The 20,890-nt window shown below is 29.7% G+C and overlaps 2 long non-coding RNA genes across 2 annotated transcripts; both read right to left on the bottom strand.

Annotated features, from left to right (window-relative positions):
- Nucleotides 1-446: 446 nt before the first annotated feature.
- Nucleotides 447-5,100, bottom strand: LOC107451306 (uncharacterized). Its single transcript, XR_001585053.5, has 2 exons — nt 4,364-5,100; nt 447-786 (listed from the first exon to the last, which is right to left on the bottom strand). It is a non-coding gene; the product is annotated as an uncharacterized LOC107451306 (long non-coding RNA).
- A 2,230-nt stretch (nt 5,101-7,330) lies between these two features.
- LOC107451305 (uncharacterized) lies at nt 7,331-12,264 on the bottom strand. The gene is made up of 2 exons (XR_001585052.4): nt 12,128-12,264; nt 7,331-7,759 (listed from the first exon to the last, which is right to left on the bottom strand). It is a non-coding gene; the product is annotated as an uncharacterized LOC107451305 (long non-coding RNA).
- Nucleotides 12,265-20,890: the final 8,626 nt, after the last annotated feature.

The following is a 20,890-nucleotide window of genomic DNA, read 5'->3' on the forward strand; positions in this document are numbered from 1 at the left end:
ACAGTGCGCTTTCTGCGTTAAGACAGTTTTTAAGGTTAGACTCATGTCTCATCCTGTCACGCTGTAAGGTCCACTATGGATTCGTATGGTCACAAAATGGGATTAGCAGAAAAGTCGATTTTGCTTAGGATCCAAAGCTTAACCTCGTGGGGAACCTTCTTGTATTCAAAATTCCGTGGAGGAACTCCGTCATCTTTAAACCGGGTGGGGAAAATATGACCAACTATGCAAGGATTTCTGGAAAGCATGCTGCTCAGAGTTTTGAGACTGATTGTTTCTCTTGAAAACTCTACTAACTATTGAATACGAATACTTTTTTTACTCACTGGTGCCCAAATACTTATTAGTAGAGAGTGTATTTCTCTACAGAAATGAATTATATTTCAAAATGCTCATAAATGAATCCTAAAAAAGGAGAAAAGAACGTTTATAGGGAGAAATCGAAATTGTATGAAAAATAGTTTATTTACAAGAATTTAAAATGATGTTATGTGGCACCGCGCTTAAGAACATACAGATTGTTGCATCACATGTTTACATAGTCTGTTAACCAATGAGAGTTCATGAAATATTAGTGTTCAAAAAGATTATCCTGTGGGACTGGCACAGCAACTATTGTAGAGCTCGCAGCATCCTCTTCTGTGCGACCTCGAGAAAAGTCTGCAAGTGCGCTGACACATTGTTTGGTCGAGGCGTTGAGAAAATGAGGTCTGTGCGTTAACACTCGTCAACTCTACGCATAAAATGCTCGCCACTAACATAAGGACAAGTACAGCTTTCATGGTGCTGTGGGGAACAAAATTTTGATTTTAGTGTTAGCGTCTTGAAATCAAATAACATTTTTAATGTTAGCCATTTCTCCCAATTAAGCCAAAGCAATGTGGCAAGGGATTAACCTCTTCTATATTAGTATATGCAAAGCATTATGTCTGGACTTATGTCTGCATGTTTCACTTATATTATAGCCAAACAACACAAATCAGAAGCAAGAAAGAGAACGCATCCTAAAGCAAAATGCAGAAAATTACATTTTAAAAAACAGCCGATATGTTTCCAGAGTTGTTAGCAACAGTTGGAAAATTTAATAGCTGTTTTTATCATCAAAAGTATATTTTGGATTATTTGGAAAAATAATTTAGTAATATGTAATAAGAGTGAAGTAGGATATATTAAAACCGGTTATAAGCATAATAGTTGTTAATATGTTAAAGTCAAAAGCAAAACATAAAGTTATAATTCGATTAGTTACATTGTTTCATATTTAAAACAAAATATTGAATAGCATATATAATTAATTGTTTTCAAATACTGACAAAACAAATAACAGATCATACAATATATATCCTAATATACATATTTTTAATTTATGGAACAGATCCTAATATATATATTTTTAGAAACCTTGTTAAAAATAAAGTACCAAAACATGCTCATGGGTCACTTATTTTGAGAAAAGCGAGATAAAAATCGTCTAAACGATTGACAAATAAAAAGGTTAGGAGTCAAAAGAAGAATATTAGAAACACCTTTTAGTTTCATCGGGCAATCAAGTTTTGGTAGCTATAGACCACCATCTTCAATGGTGATTTGTCAGATTTCGATGGAAGTTTCTTTTTCCAATCCTCCATTTCTAAACTTTTTGTCTTCCTTTTTGACAAGTACGGTAAATATGATGAAAGATTTTAAAAATATTCAAACTCTCTAGTTAAAATCACTAAATAAGCATCATAGGGGGCGAAAATTTAATCATCATTTAAGGAATGAAATTTAACTTTACCCTTCGTCATAAACCAGGAAAAAGTTTGGTTTCAAAGTAAAGAAAAAGAAAAAAAATCACAACAATTGCAAATATTTTTGACCTACCACCCAAATATCACTGAAACTTTCCTCTTGAAAGTTTTTATGAATCACGAAATTTGAAGGGGGAAAAAAATTGTAAACATTGAACATTTTAAGTTTTTTTTTTTCATTATCAAATTTACTATCAGATATTGCGTACAAGTCTCATAAAAAAGGCATTCATATTTTTTTTTCAACTACAAATATTTTTTCAGCAGTTTAAAAATTTGTGTAAACTTCATCATGAATACTGTTTGTCTAAGATAGGTACTCTGACAGCGACTAAGTCTGCTGCAGTCTGGTGCTATGGAAACAAGAAGAGGGCATTTTAGGGAGGGTAGCTTCGATGAAAGAGGGCTCTTCTCTCGCCGAAACCAATCCTAAAGAGGGATCCCGCCCCCCTACTTGAAATTATCATACCTCGTTACCATAGTCACCGCCACAGTTTCAGACGAATGTCTGGCAGAGTATTTATCTTAGACAAACAGTATTTTTGTTCTACTTCTGCAAAACAAATACGAAATTTCTTTTTCAATGTTTACATTTTGTAAATGCCATTGTACTGCCTATTATTGAGACTGATTACCAATAAAGTGACCAAAAGAAAAAAAGAAAGAAGTTTATCTATATCTCTACCTTTCTTGATATTTTGATGTATGTACTATTCAATAATTAAATTACTTTCTTACTCCAATGCCTGCTTAGCTCATTTTTTTACTTTTCAGCCATTTTTAAGATATTTTATAAAAGCGGGCTCAGCTTTTTGAATACCTTTTTCCGTTCTAATGGATATTTTATCCATTCTAGTGGAGTCTATGAAAAATGTACATATTTTTGTGTAATACTCCTAATTTAAATAGACAACTTACAATTAAAGCTGTTCGGCTAATCACTCAAACTTGTTGAGCTCAAATGCTTTCTTTCAGCCGACGTATTATGAAAGTGGAAAATGTCTCTCGTACATATTTTTGTCTTATGATGCTCCTATTTAATGGATAACTGTTTTAAAACTGAAGCCGTTAAACCAATCACGCATGGGTATACCATCACTATACTTGAATTTTTTTTTCAAAAAATATATGCATTTTTAAAACTTTGTCAAAAAAGAAAATCAATTAAAAAGCTAATAAAAAGATAATTAATAAGTTAAAAGAAGAACGATTTTTAAAATTGTAATGTCTATCAAATTAGGGGGTTATTTTTTACATTAATATATTATCATTATTTTATCATATTAACTCGTCAATGCTTTGTGTTTTCATTTGAGGAAAGTTTTTTTTTCCTCTCAGAAGCATTAAAACTGGTATCACAATTATTTCATTGTTAGCTTTTATCTTGAAAAAATAAAACATGCTAACCCACTGTTAAATATTAGTAATATATAGCTCCTAATTTAATCTGTATTCATAAAATTGTAACTTTTTTTTAATCTAAAGTGATAATTGATGAAAAAAAATGTCTTCCTAATCTAAACCTTAATGTACCATCACTCTTTACATAATAGTATTATTTCACCTTTTATTAATGTAAATGCCGGGGGTTAAAGTATCAAATATCTATAAAGCAAGCTGTTACTTAATAGTCAATTTAAGCAAAGTTTATTAAGGTTTTGTATCTTAATCTGTTGGATACTTAATTTCTTGAAGGAAAAAAAACTAAATATGAACTGAAAATATTCTTTGTTAAATTTCTTAGTTTCAAAAATGACAAATCATGAAAAGAATTTTTCGAAACTATAATAAAAGCTTAAAATAATATATAATAAATATATAATAATTTACGTATAATAATTTATTCATGATAAATATATTAAATTGCGTGTTTTATCATGACATATTATTATTTCTATATGAAAGAAAAATGTCTGGTATAGCTAAAAGTCAAAAACGCGAAATGCAAAAATTATTTTTCTGGAACTGAAAATATTTTACTGGATTTATATAATTGGAAAACATTTTAGTGGGAAATTATTTTACAAGAGATATTCACGAAAACCAAAACAAAAGCTTAACTTGAGTTAACTAAACAAAACAATAATTGTAACAAATTTTTTCATCTACCTTATTTCATTACTAAGCATAAGATTTCCAATATATGCCTTTATGAAAAAGTTGCTTCCAATCATTAGGAATACTTTTATATAATTGAATAGCTTTTATATAATTGGATGCAAAATGTGAGCAACGTAATGTTAATTATAAACAAATTGCGATATTTAAATACAGTACTGAGTGGATTTTGTGCTTGTTGACATACCAGAATACAATATCTTGAGAATTTTTTTTTCTGTGAATCTGAAAAGTTAGAGGATCTTCATCTCCTTGTACTAAAATTTGAAAATAATTATTGGTGTTTTGAAAGCTAGAAAATATTATATTTAAAGTTTTATAAATTTAAAATTTTATAATTCGAATCCGAAATTTTTATTAAAAAATAAGAGATATGGATCTAAGCTATAATAACAACCACGATCGAACAGTAATAGTCAGAATGATAATAATAGAACGAAATAAATGTATCTTACCTAAAAAATTTCAAAATGCTCTTGATCAACTATGAGGCAAATTCTAAATCGTCTGACCAATCTCCCTTATATATGTATTCGATACATAATTCTATTTTTCCTGTCGGTTATTCTTTTAAGTTGAGTGACCCACACTTTGGAGGAAGTAGGAATAATTTCTCGATCCCCCCCTATTTCATAGAATCTTATTTTGAAGTATTTCTTTTTTTCTTGCCGGACCTAGATTTTATAAAAGCAATTGAAACAGGAAGAAGTAATAAACAACTTAAAAGAAAATGAAACTCAGGTAAGAACTAGGCTTGCAAACGATCCAGGCATATTGCCATTTCCAGAGAACATTTTGTTCTTCATTTGCATTTTATTATTGTTCTAGAAGCTTCTTCATTTCGATGATTCTCTCATATTCTAAGTGAAGTTGTTTTCCCACCTTAAAAATCTAGGTCACATTATGAAAATATTTTCACGCTTTATTTTTCAATTGTTTATAACAATATTTGAATGTTGTGAATGTTTACGAATTGGTCTTCTATACGTGACGTAAGAATTATATATATAAGGCTTGAAACTGATTCATTTATAAAAAGCATACTTTCGTTGTCTTTGTATACAATAGTAAATAAATTTTAAAAAGAAATTCTTGGAGAATTCGGTACTAAAGTTCCATAGGCTGTAAGCCATAGCTTGAAAATTTTGATGTAAAACATGGATTACATTTTTGTAAACAGTATCATTGTTGGAAAAAAAGGAATTAAAATTTTTTTTCATTCTGCTATAATTTTGTTTTGATAACATTTAATCAGTAAATGGAACGATAAAGACCGTTAGTAAAATGCCACAACTTCTAATCTTGATATACCTGAAATAGTCATGAAGTTATAAATTAAACATTCATGGAATAAATGTAATGCTACTTTGACAATATTATGTCAATCTAATATTTGACTCGTGTTGCTGTTAATAAAATTTTATATAAATTAAAAATTTAAAATACTTTACATAAAATACATTGTGCTACATTGGATTAATAATAAACTGCTTTGTTGCCGAACTAACTTTTAGTAGCAGAACTATGAAAGTAGCATCGCAGACATTTCAGTTTTAAATATTTTTTGAGCTATGTCTGTAGCAGTTTTTGTTTTTTTATTTTTATCAAGTTCAGACTTCCCCATTATATGAAACACGACATATGTAGAACATTTGTGGGAATATTTAAATGTTTTCAAAGTTAGCGAAACAAGGCCTGATCTAGAGGAGAGAGGGCCCAAGAATGAGAACTGTCTAGGTCCCCCCCCCCTGGTTGTTATTTAAAACCAAATTTACGTGTTGTTTCATTTTGAAGAGTTCATAAGTTATTTATAACATAAATAAGCTACGATATATAAGTAAATTTAAGGTTATACTTATTTCAATTTTTGTTAACTTTTATTTTTTATAGACAATTCTTGAAAGAAAACATGAATAGAATGTATTTGTAACATTTAAGGACCCCCCCCCCCCGAAATGTGGGGGTCCTAGGCCTGAACTTTTCAGGCCTTATTATAAATCAGGCCCTGGAAATATTTGTAGATAACAACGATAAAAAGGTGAGGATGAATATTCAGATTTTGTCCTGATAAATAAATATTTAAAATAGAATATAAAAAATCCGTATGGTAGAAAACACTGACTCTGGCAGCTATATACTTAAAAAATGGCAAAACTGAATTAGTCGGAGCTCTAGTTACGATTTGAAAAACTCTTAATGAATTTAAGTTTCTCATTTCCGATAACTCCAGAAGAAAAGGGTAACATGAGACGAATTGAAAGTGACTGAACGCCGTTAAATGATGTGACTGCATGTTAAGTGACGTGTTATGCTATTAAGTGTTGCATCCATTATCATGTTGAAATTTAAAAAATTGAATTTTAGTTTGCTTAAAAAACAGCAACAACGTGAAACTTGAATTGAAGGGAAAAAGAAAGAGAGAAAATGTTAGGAAACAAATTAAATGAATCAAAGTATTTCTAAAAGAATCTTTTTGCATATTAATGCTATGTTAAAAACACCGCTACATTGGACATTCTGTGCAACTAACAGTTTTACATCTGCGAACGTTTGAAAATGGAATGCATATTCTTAATTTCAGGTTTACATGTCAATTTTAAATTTTAAGCGATTTTTCGATAAAAGTTTGAGGAGGAGAATTAAGCGACCAGTTACAAGTTAAGATCCTTCTTGCTATTCCTAAAGTGAGTGATTAATAAAAAAAAATTTAATCGTCTAACCTTAAAAATATTACATAAAAGGATTTTTCAATCTTCATTTAATTTTTACTGAAAAAAAGGTCACAGCTCTCTATTTAGAGTGTAGCATTTTTAGCAGTTCACAGTTTAATATTTATTCACACCTTGATATATACAGAGTGTTCGCAATAATAACTGGCCTTAATACATATTTTAGAATCCTTATAAAAAAGAAATAAAAAATAATGCATACACACATATTTTTATTTAAATGAAAAAAAAATGTTTCAAAAACTAAATTAATCTTGGGATAAAAAAAGAGCAAAAGAAGGATTACTATTATCAAAAATCATTTGTCTAGTCGTACTGCAATGCTTTCATCTTTTTCTAAGAACTCCCTTTAAACATCATTGATGATTTTAATCCTGCCTTTCCCCATACTGAACTAAATAGTGATTGGTCAGTGTTTGAAAATGATTTTTTTTCTTTCTCATATAAATATTATTCGTAAAACTTCATGTCCTTAGTTTTTTTTTACTACAGTTAAAAATTAGGTGGTTATTATAAAATATATTGCAAAAAGAAATTGCCAGAGAACTGCGTTATAAGTGGTAAGCCAGAAAATACAAAATGATAAGAATCTATTATAAAAGATTTAGAAATATTTGAGCAATATATATTATGCTTTTGGTTGATATTCTGCATTTTATAAGTCAAAACTCTAAGCAATAATAAAACAGAAAGTATAATAAACTAAAACCACAACATTTTTATTTACAGAACGTTATACGCGATACGTTTACAGAGAGGGAACTGCTATGTATAACAAAGCCCCAAACAGAGTTCAATGAATATAAATACGCCACCCATTTAGAAATGAAATACTTTGGCTATAAATACAAGTGACCGGGTGCGAATCTCTTCTCCACGTCATTTTGGCATCCTTTTTAGCAGCATCTGCTATAGTGGTATTTTTTGCAGCATCCGTCTCTGTGGGAGTCGGAGAGGACTCGGCACCCTGTTTGGCAAATCATTTGGTCCACTCGTGCTGAGAATCTCTGGGTGTTGGGTGAGCCTTGAGCCTCAACTGCCAGCCAGTATTGACTTGCGAGGGCGAACAAGAAAAGAGCAAGGAAGAAAACCTTCATCTCTGATCGACTATCTTAACAGAATCTGTAACGACATTTTTTTTCCAATTAGAAAAACAAAAATATGCATAAAGGTTTTGTATAAATAGTATGTTTTTAACAGTCCATTAAAATAACAACCTCAAATTATAAAAGACATCTGACCAAAATCCATTTCCCGTCGTTGTTATATGAAGAAAATAACGCGTAAACAAATTATCGTTACTGTGAGGGGCGGAGTTATCGACCATGTCAACCTTCATCTGTCAAAAGGTACCTCTTGATTGAATCAAGTCAGCAAGTCTTATATACCAGTGAATTGATGTTTAATATTCGTAGTGGTAGTTACGCCACAAAACTCCCCCACCAGAATTTTATCAGATATAGAATTCGATGAACAGACACCACTGGTTGCTGCACTTGTGAAAGACCGGGAGAGAGTCACTGGGTGCTTGAGTGCTGAAAGTGAGAGGTGTATTAACTTCACAGTCGTAGTCGCTCCTGTGTTGCCATTAGCAGTTGAGTGTATGTAGGCCGACGTTGTGTTAAATCGAGACGAGACTGGGTAGCAACAGCATGAGGAGGTGGATGATGCCGCTAGCACAAGTAGCAAGTCAACTGTTCAATGTGAATCATCCATCGAAGTAGGCGATACTGCTTGATCAAATCACGTCCGGGTCACCAATGTGGGGGGGGCGGAGTTATCGACCATGCCAACCTTCATCTATCAAAAGGTACCTCTTGATTGAAACAAGTTGGCATGTCTTATATACCAGTGAATTGATGTTTAATATTCGTAGTGGTAGTTACGCCACAGTACTATTATTCTCCAAGACTTAATGACAATTCAAAGTGATTTATGACTTTCTCTTTTCTATGAGAAGATGAAATCTTATAATCGAAATTTAGATAACTGTCTGACTAGCTAGAGTATTTAAATCTCGACTGTAGCTCTGAACTAGATGAAAGTGCAAGTTTCAATTTTTTTCAAATCATATTAAGTAGATATCACGATACAATTGCAAAAGGGAATTTATCATCAATCAAAATTTCGTCTCATTTTAGATTAGTTTGACAGACTAATAGACAGACTGCAAACAAACAGACTACGAACAAACTTACAAGCATAAAACTAAAAAGAAGGAAAAAAATTAATCAAATAAAAATTTTAAAAATTGCCTTTTCCAAAAGGGTTTATCACTGTTGAAAATTCCCCTCCAGGATTTTCGGGAGGGATGCCTTCTAAGTTTTTCGTTTCAGGTGTTACAAAAGAAGAATTATTTTCACATTTTTTTAACCTGTTAAAATTTATAGTTACTTAAATTTTTATTTTATTATATAGATTCAGCTCCTTATAAGCGTTTGCCTGTTCATCAAACGTTACACTGGTGGTCAAATGAGAGAAAAAAAAGTTTTAAATTTACTTTCTCTAAATAGTTTACAGTAGGCTTTGAATGAAGGAGGCTGATACGATATTTTGTCAAATTTTCTTTGTCTGTAGGAATACTGATTGACTCTTATTATTATTATTCTTTGTTATTATTGCTTATTGTTTAATTATATTTTTTATTAAAACATGAAGAGCATTTCTTGAAAATTTTATTGATTACTCTGAGAATATTTTTTTTTCCTGTATTCTGTCGCATGAGATTTTTTTACAGTTCTTAGATTCTTTTATATTGCTGATTTTAATACTGCAATTGGTTTCTCTCTCCAAACTACAGTTTTTTTTTGTAAATTACATTTTAGTATATTTTTTGGCGAAATGTACAAATTTAAGAACGTTACGTATGACGTTATGTATAAACGTTATGTATGTAAACGCTATGTATGGAGGTAGCATAAAAGTTGCCACAAACTTCTAAGGAAGTTAAAGCAAATCATCAGGATTAATATTGTATAGAAGTCGGAAATGTCATCGTATGCGGCTAGGGGTGCTTCCCTCTTATGAATTCCTATTATTTGAATGCCCCATTATTTGAATATCCCATTATTTGAATTATTTCGTAAATATATCATAGGTAGTAATGTTTTTATGTTTATGTGAAAGTCTGGTTGTGATATTTCAATAAGCATTAAAAGTGCAATGTATGTGCTCTGCAAAACTACCTTAATGTGGATATCTTGCCTCAAAAATATGGGAACAAGACGATAAGAGTGCATAAGCAAGTGTATTTCACTATATATGCGACTATTTATATACAACACAACAAAATGGTTTAAAGTTCATTTTAAATAATACATTTATTTAGCGAAATTAGTGGGTTCAGCATATAATATATTTTAAAACGGAGTATTGTTTTCATTGATTATAGCAAATATTTTTTAGGTGGGATCAGGTTCTGAGATAAAATTTTAGAAACATCTCAGCAGAAAATTACATTTTTACATACACTCCTTATTTTATATAAATTAGGTATTAGCCTAATTCGAAAGAATGTTCAATTTATCCACAAAAATATTTTTTTACATTAAATAATTTATTTTTGGGACTTAAGGTTTAATTAAACATTCAAATAAAAATTAAGCATTTTTATACACGCGGTTTCTCGCGTTGGTGGGGGGGGGGACAGGAGGAAGCGTTAGATTCTGATTCGTCAAAATTTCTCCCGCCTACTTCGTGAACGAAGTTATAAATTTTATTCTCTGATATTGCAGATTTTATTTTTATGAAAAATGTCTTAAAGATTTATAACATGTAAAAATTCAAATGAACATTCGCAAAATTATCGCTAATGAATAACACATAATGAAAAAAATATATATGATTTAATAAAAATTAAACTTGGCCAAAAAAAAAAAAAAAAAAAACGTATTTTACGAGAAATTTTACTTTAGAAAGGTTGAATAAGCGATAAAGTGTGCTAAAGGAAGTGCAACAGAACATATAAATTAATCGAAATATGTCATTAGGGAGCTTTTTTCATCTTGAAATATATATGATTTGATGTAAATGTTTGAAAGAGAATTTTATTGCGTCACAGTGATGTAACACAAAAATTACAATATTTCATCTTCGTTAAACAAATAAACTGTATAACTTAGTGATTATGAATTTGTAACACATTAATTCAAGAACCTTCTAACTAATGAGCTTAATTAATTCAGATTGTATTTCTTGCAAACAATACAGAATGTTTAATTAATAAGACATAATGAAAAAATACTCATGATTTAATTGGCGAAAAAAAAAACAAATATATTATATGAGAAATTTTACTTTAGTAAAGTTGAATAAACGAAAAAGTGTGTTAAAATAAATGCAGCAGAACATATTAAATTAATCATTAGGTCGCTTTTTTAATCGCAAAATAAATATGATTTAATGTAAATGGTTGAATGAGAATTTCATTGTGTCACAGTTATGTAACACAAAAATTAAAATATTTCATCTTCGTCAAGCAAATAAACTGTATAGCCTAATGATTATGATTTTGTAATGCATTAATTAAAGAACTTTTTAGTTAATAAGCTTAACTAATTTAGCTTGTATTTTTTACAAACAATCTTTCAAAATAAAATTTTAATGAAAAAGGTTATAATTAATTTTTTAAATTTACATAATTAGATTTTAATCTTTTAGATTTGCTTAATTTTTTAACTTTTAGTTTTGTCTTTTAATTTTAAATTTCCATGATTATTTCTGAACCTCAATTTCGAATATTATTTATTTATATATCTAAGGGATTATTTTTTTATCAAAAAAATATATTTAATTTAATTTAAATTTCCAAATGCAAATTTCATTGGGAAGAGAACAATGGAAAAAAAATCATAAAATTGCAATTTTTTCAAATAAATAAACTGTTCTAAAGAAAACAATGATTTTCTAAGACATTATTGATTTAAAAACTTCACTCAATTTGTATTTTAAACAAAAAAGATTAAAAATATTTTTTTAATTTTAATATTGTTTATATTGTTTAAATATTTTAATTTAAATATTGTTTATAATTAATTATTTATAATTAATTGTTTAAAGTTTTAACTCTTCATCATTATTTTTTTTAATTTACAAATATTTGTTATTAGTTTTTGATGAAAATTAAATATGTTATGAATTTATTTAGCTTAAAAAAATATTTTCTAAATAGTTCTAAAGGTTCTTTTAAACCATAAGTGATTGAAGGTTCTTTTAAACCATAAATGATTAAAGGTTCTTTTAAACCATAAGTGAAAGGAAGTACCATAGCTTAAACTCATATTTTTCACTATTTAAGTACATGAAAAATTATGAGAATGTCGATAATTATAATAGTAAAAGTAACTCTAATTAATGACAAAGATATATTGAATTCTGAGTTATATAATAAAAATCAAGCTTCTATCATTAATAAACGTAATATGTTATAATTCATGCAGATTATTTAGACTCTAATAATTTAAAATATTATATCGGTAGAATGCTACTCACCTAGAGGCTAGAATAATATTCAACGTTTGCAAATAAGAAGTATCAGCTCCGAGTGAACATTCACCCATTTATATAGAGTGTCGCCCAACCTACATTTCCAAAAAACCTTTCTTCTCCCCCCATAAGAGAAAAGTTCGAATAAAACATTAAAATAAGTGAATGCTTAAAAAGAATAATCGTTTGATAATACAGAATGAATTACAACTGTTTCCTGTGTGCTCTCTCAACTCCACTTTTTCTTCCGGAAGATCATTTTTTGTGACCTGGGGCCCCCGAACTTGATGTGTGTCAGTAGTATGCATTTCACTGTTCTGTAGCAACAAGGGGTGTATCTCTGTCATTATGCGGTTGGCCGTAAACAAGCCATTTCGAATAGAATATTTTATTTATTTATTTAGTTTAGCCTGAACCCTAATTTGAATTTTTTCTTTCACTTATGCATACGGCACGCGCTGCTGTGTTTGTCACAATTTATGACGTCTGTGAGTATTTCCATGGTGACAGGATTCTATAGCGATGATTTATGAGATTCAATTTTTATTTTTTCAAAACTCAAATACTTTTACCCCGGTTTTGATTTTTGGAGTCATTCACCGGTGTAATTTATGCATCAAAAGTGATATGCTAAATTCTGAATCAAAACTGAAAGTAACTGATGGATAAATTAACAAACTTGAGAACACTTTCAAAAGAATACTTTTTACAAATGTATGATAAAATTCAAAAAGAAAAACATAATCCAACTCATTCATAACTTGCTTTGATTTGACGAGATCCCGCTTTTAGAGAGGAAATTTTTAATAAATGCTCCCAAAATTACAATGTCACAATATAATGATGAGCAATTTCATATCCACTCCATTGATCACTGAAATGAAAATTAAAAAAAAAAAAGTGAAATGAAAATTACAGCCTTTTTGGAAGTAAATAATACTGACAGAAGGGAAATCGCAAAGTATAAATAAAATAAAGGAATAAATTTTTTTACACGAGACTCGGTCACTTTAGGCAATATACCAGCATAATTCTGATATAATAAAGAATTTCTTTAAAACACTTTGGAATCTATTTTATTGAAGCATGGTGAAAAAAGAGTATAGGAGTTCGTGGAAATTTAATTTTGATCGAAAGGATTTAAAAGCACCCTTTTAGTTCAATTTGTTTAAAAACTGTATGTCAATAAACTATATGAATTTCTTCATATATCTTGAACCAAACGATTAAGAAAACAAAACGAATAATGATTTTAGACAAAACCGATGAATAAATTATTTAATTATTGTTGCTCTTGTATCTATGTGACGAAACGTTTGTCAAATATAAAATCTTAAAGAGATTTTTAAGAAACACTGAAGCCACCGTTTTCTGCATCCCAAGTCATGAAGCTAGCGGAGAAATGTCAGACTTTCTTGCAATCAATAGGTATCTACGCATGCATTTCAAGCCATGAGTATTGCATATCCAATGATCGTAGTCTAATTCGTATTTCTTTTTGTCTACATTTCAATCAGATATATACAATGTGTTATTCCTTTTGTCTTGAAATTGAAACAACAAGCCATTAGGATAATAAACAAGTGTTTGGTAATTTTTCAAAATGTTGAAAAAGGCGGCTAGTTTGTAAAACAATATTGGAAATAGAATCGGAATTCATTAAAAAGAAACAAATACTTCGTTAAATGCTACTTAAGTTATCAGAATCGATTTAAAGAGATAAGTACGCCAGGACGAACTACCTGGGCAATCGGAAGCAACAAATTCATGTCAAGATACATATTGGAAATAGAATCTGAATCCATAAAGAAGAAACAAATCCTCCTAGAAATACTGTTAAAGGCACCAGAATCGATTTAAACGGGTAAGTGCGTCAGGACGGACAACCTGGCACTCGAGAGCATCAAACAAAATACACAAATATTGGATATACAATTTGAATACCTAAAGAAAAACAAACACTCTGAAAAATGTAGCTTAAAATATCAAAATCAATTTAAAGACGTAAGTACGTTGGGTCTTACCCTGTGATAATGGAAGGCTGCCAATTTATGACAAAACGCACTAATATCGGGTATCGAATCTCAAACCATAAAGACGAAACAATCACTCCGAGACATGCCACTTAAGGTATCAGAATCAATTTAAAGAGGCAAGTACATCGCAGGACTACCTAGCAGTCGAAAGCCTCAAACAAAATACACTAATATCGGAAATAGAATCTGAACTCACAAATCAAATTATTTTATTACTATCTAGATCTAGATGAGCGGGGAATATTTTATTTTGACCATTCCATAGTTCATATCCAGTTATTTATAGTTAAAAAACCATATTTATGAATGAAATAACTTCAATCACTTGTTTGAAAGAGACATCATGCACATATATTTTCTCATAAATTTCAAAAGTGATCTATACTATTGTTGACTAGCTATTGTTGAATGCTTTGTGTAGTAAAAATATACAAATTAATTTCCGGAGAATCTCTTCGTTACAAAACCAATTGTAAAGCAATTGATTTGTTTCATAATGTGAAAAGCTTAGAAAGATTGAACTTTTATTCCTCGACAGAAAGGGAATAAATTGATCACGTTTAGAGACCATTTTTTAAATTATGAATTAAAATAGCATTTATAAATAAAAATTCGACTTATGCAATAATAAAAATTATTAGGAAGCGAAACCGTGGAGATTAAACTTTCATAACCCCTCTTGACCGACAAACTGCTGGTTGAAGGAGTGCTTTATTTTTAACAGATTAACTGACAAGGGTATAAGTATTCACTCTATCTCTTAACAAAAGTATTACTAGACGAAATTTTTCATCTTTTTCCCCCTTAAAAACCGATTTACTATTTCTAAAGAAAGAAAATTGTATGTATAATATATATTTATTACAATTTTGTGATAGAACATTTTGTTAATATTTCCCAGGCAAAAAAAACGAACGATTAATTGAATATGAAAATAAATGTACCTGGAAATACGGAGGAATACAGAATGCGTGATAGTAAGAAGTAAGAAAGAAGAAGTAATTTTATTTGTTAACAATTTAAAATGTTAATCTAATAATGTTCAAATTTGAAACAGTTTTTATCTCTCTTAAGCCTTAATTTTGATGTAAAATTAAAAATTTATGTTTGACAACATCTAATCTCTTTTTCTTATTTTTATTTTATTTATTCGTTGGTTTGTTACTTTTGACATCAAGTCTAGCTAAAACTTACACTATAAAGATTTTAAGAGAGTTAAATTTATCTTGCCATGACAGTGGATAAATAATTATTTTATTTTTATAACCGTCATTGAACAACCGACACAAATTTTGAATTTAAGGCTACCAATGTTCAACTCCGTAGCCCTTCAATTTTGAATCCAATCCAGAAGACAAGGAAACTCCTGGATCAGTACCCCCAGATGTATTTATTTGTTATGGGAACTTGGAGGACTTTGTGACTTCGACCGGTTTAACTTGCACCAGTCACCATTTAATACACAGGGATTCTTCGGTCGGCTAGATTCGAACCTCTATTCTCATGAGTCCGATGCCCTACCGACCAGGTAATCCCGGCCCGATAAATAGTTATAATTAAAAACCTTTAAAACTGCAATAACTTTCAAACAGATTGGAATTTCGAAAGAAAAAAAAAACTTGAATGAGGTTTCGGAACGGAAATCGCCCTATCTGCTTCTTAAACTTCAACACTGTTATTGCATTTCAGAGGAGTGTAGATCAGCGCGCATGCTATTTTTTACAACAATTTTATCAGTTTATAATTCTAGAAAAAATCTGAAATTATTCTATTCCCTCGTACTCCTTGCACATTTTTTGCACAACTTCCTAATTTCAAATTTCTAAGCCTTATGATTTTTACAGAAATGAAACAAAATGCAACGTGAAGCAAAAAATTATAAACAATTCCAAAGAAAAATCATATTACAATTGCGATAACTTTCGAACGAATAAGAATTTGTTTAAAAAAACTCGTATAAAGAAAATATGACTCCTTAAACATACCAACTTTCAACTCTGTGCTTGCATTTCTGCGGCTTACAGGGCAGCCGACGTAGTATATTACAAGTTTAATAGTAAATAATTCTCTAAATAATTATCAAATGTTGATTTTTTTCTCCATTCCATCGTACTTTGTGTACATATTTCTATACACCTTTGTAATTTCAAGTTTCTGAGTATTGCAGTTCTTGCGCAATTTAAAGTTGTTTGTTAAGTTACACTCAAAACGATTAAAACTTACGATTTTTCGATGTAGAACGTTACTAATTACGGATTATTAATTTACTAATATACGAATATTATCCCTAGTTAGATGAAACAAGTAGGTATTAGTTCTGATACAATAATCGATCCAATTTTCTTGCTTTAGAAAGATTATAGCTAGATTATATGAGCTTCCTTCATTAAGAAAAGAAGTTACCAGATTATTCGTTATTTATTTCCCTTATGTTTTTAAGCATGTTGTATATATTTTAAAAAATAGTTTGAGATTCTACTTTCAAATCAACGAAGATTGATTTCTAAAACACTTACTGTATATGTTAGTACTATTAAACATATAAATATTACATAGAATTGCCATGATTTCAGTGGCGTTCAAAAATATGGCGTTCTTGGCAATTGATAAGATGTGCTTTTTGGCAAATTGACTCCTCAATAAGATGCTCCTAAAAAAGAATGTTATCACTGAAGGGAGCAAAGAACTCCAACTAAAAACAACAGGAAATATATCTTTATTAAAATTTATGTATTTCATGTAAATATAAGAGGAAATTTCAGCTAAAGTAATTATTATTTAAAACAAAATACTCTTTTTTATCGTAAAAGTACAGAATATTTAAATTTTTTTAATCTTTCGTATTTTCTTAATGAAATCATAATTAATAACAATAATGGTAACAAATTTAAAGTTTTAGTTTCATTGGAATTTTTCAATTTTATTCTTTTTTTGTAGGATGCTCTCCCCCCCCCCTCTTTGGACAAAAAAAAGGTGTGATTTCTAATGTACTAAGTGAAAAAAAGGTGTAATGTAGCAGGGGTGGAGAAAGAGCAAATCAATGAAAGAAAAATCTAATAATTTTTTGTGTGTAAGAAATAAATTCGTTACAAATATTTACTAGGTAGTCAGCGTTTTGCCGCACAGTTTACCACAATTTTTTATAATTTTTATTTCAGATTTTTAATATAAATACATGCGTTACATATGTGCTAACTTCCACTTCTTTTTAGGCCTCACAGCGTGCCATGCACTACCATGTACTTTCTACCATGCACTTTTAAACTACTTTTCTAAAAAAGTACAAGTTTGCAACAAGAAGTTTAATCTATTCATGTGGCGTTGTTTAATTTATTTCTCTAATCAACCTTAATCGTTGAACTTGAAAATTATATTTTTGTAAGCAGCATATCAATGATTTGTGAAAATCATTAGGAATACATGAATAAAATTTCTCTTATGCTGCAATTCATCTTTTCACAAGCTCGTGCTGACAACAGATACAGATCGACTTCTACAAACACATTTCATGAAAAGAAGAAAAAAAACATTGTCTTCGTATCATTCATAACATCGCCAAAGGTGAACGAAATCGTTTTACTTCCGCCAATTTGTCGCATTCCAAGAAATATGTAATCGTTCTTTTTCTATTACAAAAAAAATGGTGCTAATTATTGCGATCACGTTCGTTTGACAACGATCTTCGAAATTGTCTTTGAATGATAATTAGAGCGCCAGTAAATTATGATGATCATGGCATCGTAAAAAGCTGACATATTATGTCTTTGAGTTGTTATATTACCTCAGGTTCAGGAATGAACCTTATTGCGTCATTAGGTGTTGGGAAACAATTAAGGAGAAGTCTGGAAAATTCTTTTTCAGTTTTTATGTCTTCATGCTTTTATCTTTGAAATTAAGATAGATGCACACATAAATCAAAGTAGCTTTTGGTATTTTTATTATGGTGTGATTTTTTACAGACATTAATTTTTTTTCATACCAAATGAGCTTGATATACAATGTAAGTTTTATAATACAATGTAAGTTTTTTTTCTCTGCTTAAACACTTCTTATTCTTGCAATATAAAAGAGATAAAGCTAATTTTTTTCAATGAACTATTACCACCCGTTCTTCTTTACAAATGGATAAAACAAAACTCATATTGAAGTAAAATAATAAAATTTCATGATATTCCATATGAGATTTATTTCTGTTTGGTACAACTACTTCCATTAGCGTAACTTCCATAGCATTTATGCCTTCATCCAAATAATTAAGAAATTAATGAAGAAAAAAAGAACAAAAAAAATAAGATTTAAACAGTAGAATAAAAAGAAGAAAATAGTTTAGTTATTTTTAAAACCTAAAACGAAACACTTAGGACAAATCAATTCGAAGGGGTGTAGTGTCCTTTTCGGTGGGGACGAAGTTTATAACGAAAATGATGTTCAGGCCTGACAAAAATAAAATTATTTTCTCCATTTCAATCTACTGGTAGCATAAGGTTTTAATTTTATTACTTTCTTCTTTTTATTTTTGTATATTAACGTGCACGAAACTATGGAAAATCATTAAAGTTTCAATCTGCAATAAAAAGAAATCCAAAAATATTTCGGCCCTACAGATTCATATTTTTGGGAGGGGAAAATTACCATTTTGTTTCCTAATTCAAACCAAATCATAAATACACGAGTGCACTTATTTTTATATACAGTAAAGCATCATCAAGAGTGGCTCCAAAGAAGTACAATTTATAAATAACAAAGCTGCCAACTTTTCTTATTTCACTCAGAAGAGCCGTATGGCTCAGGGAAAAGAGCTCTCCCAATGAGGTGAGTGTTCGAATCCCAGTGATGGCCAATAGATACGAATTCCGCACCCGGCACAACCGATCACAGTGCTGACTTAAAATATTCTCAATGGTAGATGGATCATGGGTTAGAGCAGAGGTCGCCAAAGGGGTCTATTTAACATAAGCGGGGGTTGATCTGAGCCTGGGGGTCGATCCGAACCAGAAGGATCGATTGGTCGAAGGATTATCAGTATTTTTCAGATATGTGACAATTAGAAATAAAAGAAGAAGTCTTGGAAATATATACAGGTTATCTTCAAAAATTGAGCGACGATTTTAAACTGCGTTTTGTTGATTTGGAAAACACTGACATCCCTGATTGGATTATTGTGCCATTTTCTGCTCAAATTGAAAACGTGGTAACCTGCAAGATGAGCTTACTGAATTATTATGGGGATTTGAAGCAAAGACGTTTTTTAAAAATTTAACAATAAGCAAATTTTGGACAAATATAAATATAATGCAAAAATATGTAAGACTTTACGAAATAGCTCAGCCATTTATGATAGCATTTCCAAGTTCCTATATAGTTGAAGCCGGTTTCAGTCACGTAAATTCAATCTTAACAAAGAACAGATATAAATTAAATGTGGAGTTTCGAGGGGATTTAAGATTAAAATTGACCAAATTTGAACCCAATATAACAAACCTTGCAAAAAAAAAAAAAAAAAAAAAAAAAAAAAAAAAAAAAAAAAAAAAAACACTAGGCACACCCATTTCATTGATTAAGAAGCAATAAATCCGTAGTTACTTATTATTTCTACTTACTTATAATTACTTATTATTTCATAAATATTAAGGTATTTATATTTTAACATTAATATATTTTTCATAAAACTATTGTTACACTATGTACTATTACTTTAATAAATGTTCAAAATCATAAAATAAATGCACAAACACAGTATCTAATAGAGTTTTGTTTTAATTAACAGAAAATTACCTTCATGGGGGTCGATGGAGATTTCGAAAAATTATGTAGGGGTCGATGATCAAAAAAGTTTGGCAACTCCTGGGTTAGAGTCTCCTAGCCATTGGGCTAGCCGTGGGAAGTTTTCATAGTTTCCGGGTTAGTTGCCTCAAAAAGGTATACACGAAGGACTACAAATTTCTCCCAATACTTGATCTAGGACTTCTTTTGTCTTCTGTATTGGATTTAAATAACAAGGCTATGGAGTTGAACATTAGTAGTCGTAATCTCAAAGATTGGGTTGGCAGTTCAACGACGATTATAAAATATTCCGCCTTGAACTATTCATACTTAAAGTTGTATCAAAATTTATTCATTGATACTTTATTTTTTATTTCATAAATTTTATTTAAATTGTTCTTGATAATCATTGCACCTAATTAATTTAATCGCGTATGAACTATCTGACAATCATTGATGTGGCTTTAGGTGCTGATAAGAGTTAAAAAATTTCTGTTTACAGTTCTTTGCAATTTTTACTTCACTATTGCCAGAAAAAACTTGACAAAAAATGCAAGAGTTAGCAGCTAAGAAATAAGTGTGATGTTTTATAATATTAACAAACGGGTATATAACTAATCTAACAAAATCAAGTTAACTAACAGCTAAAGAAATAGATTTGCTGTAGTCAAAGTGAAATAATTAGGTGTGTAAAATTTAATAGAACTTTTAAGAATTTCATCGATTTTTTATTAAAAAAAGGAACAATGTGATATTTTTTTCAGCAAATGGAGTCGAATATTGAAAATAAAATTATTGTAATCTATTAAAATACGTTTATTTATGAAAATCAGAAAGGAAAGTAAAACGGCTTAATCTTTTAAATAAAATATACGTAAGGATACGTAATAGAATAAATTATACGTAAGGATATAATTCATGAGCTTCAATAAAAAAACGAAATTAAATTAATTTTTGCTGATTATATTCA

The sequence above is a fragment of the Parasteatoda tepidariorum genome, chromosome 8, assembly GCF_982258835.1.
Source record: "Parasteatoda tepidariorum strain Cologne lab strain chromosome 8, Ptep-v5.0, whole genome shotgun sequence".
In the NCBI taxonomy this organism is placed as follows: domain Eukaryota; kingdom Metazoa; phylum Arthropoda; class Arachnida; order Araneae; family Theridiidae; genus Parasteatoda; species Parasteatoda tepidariorum.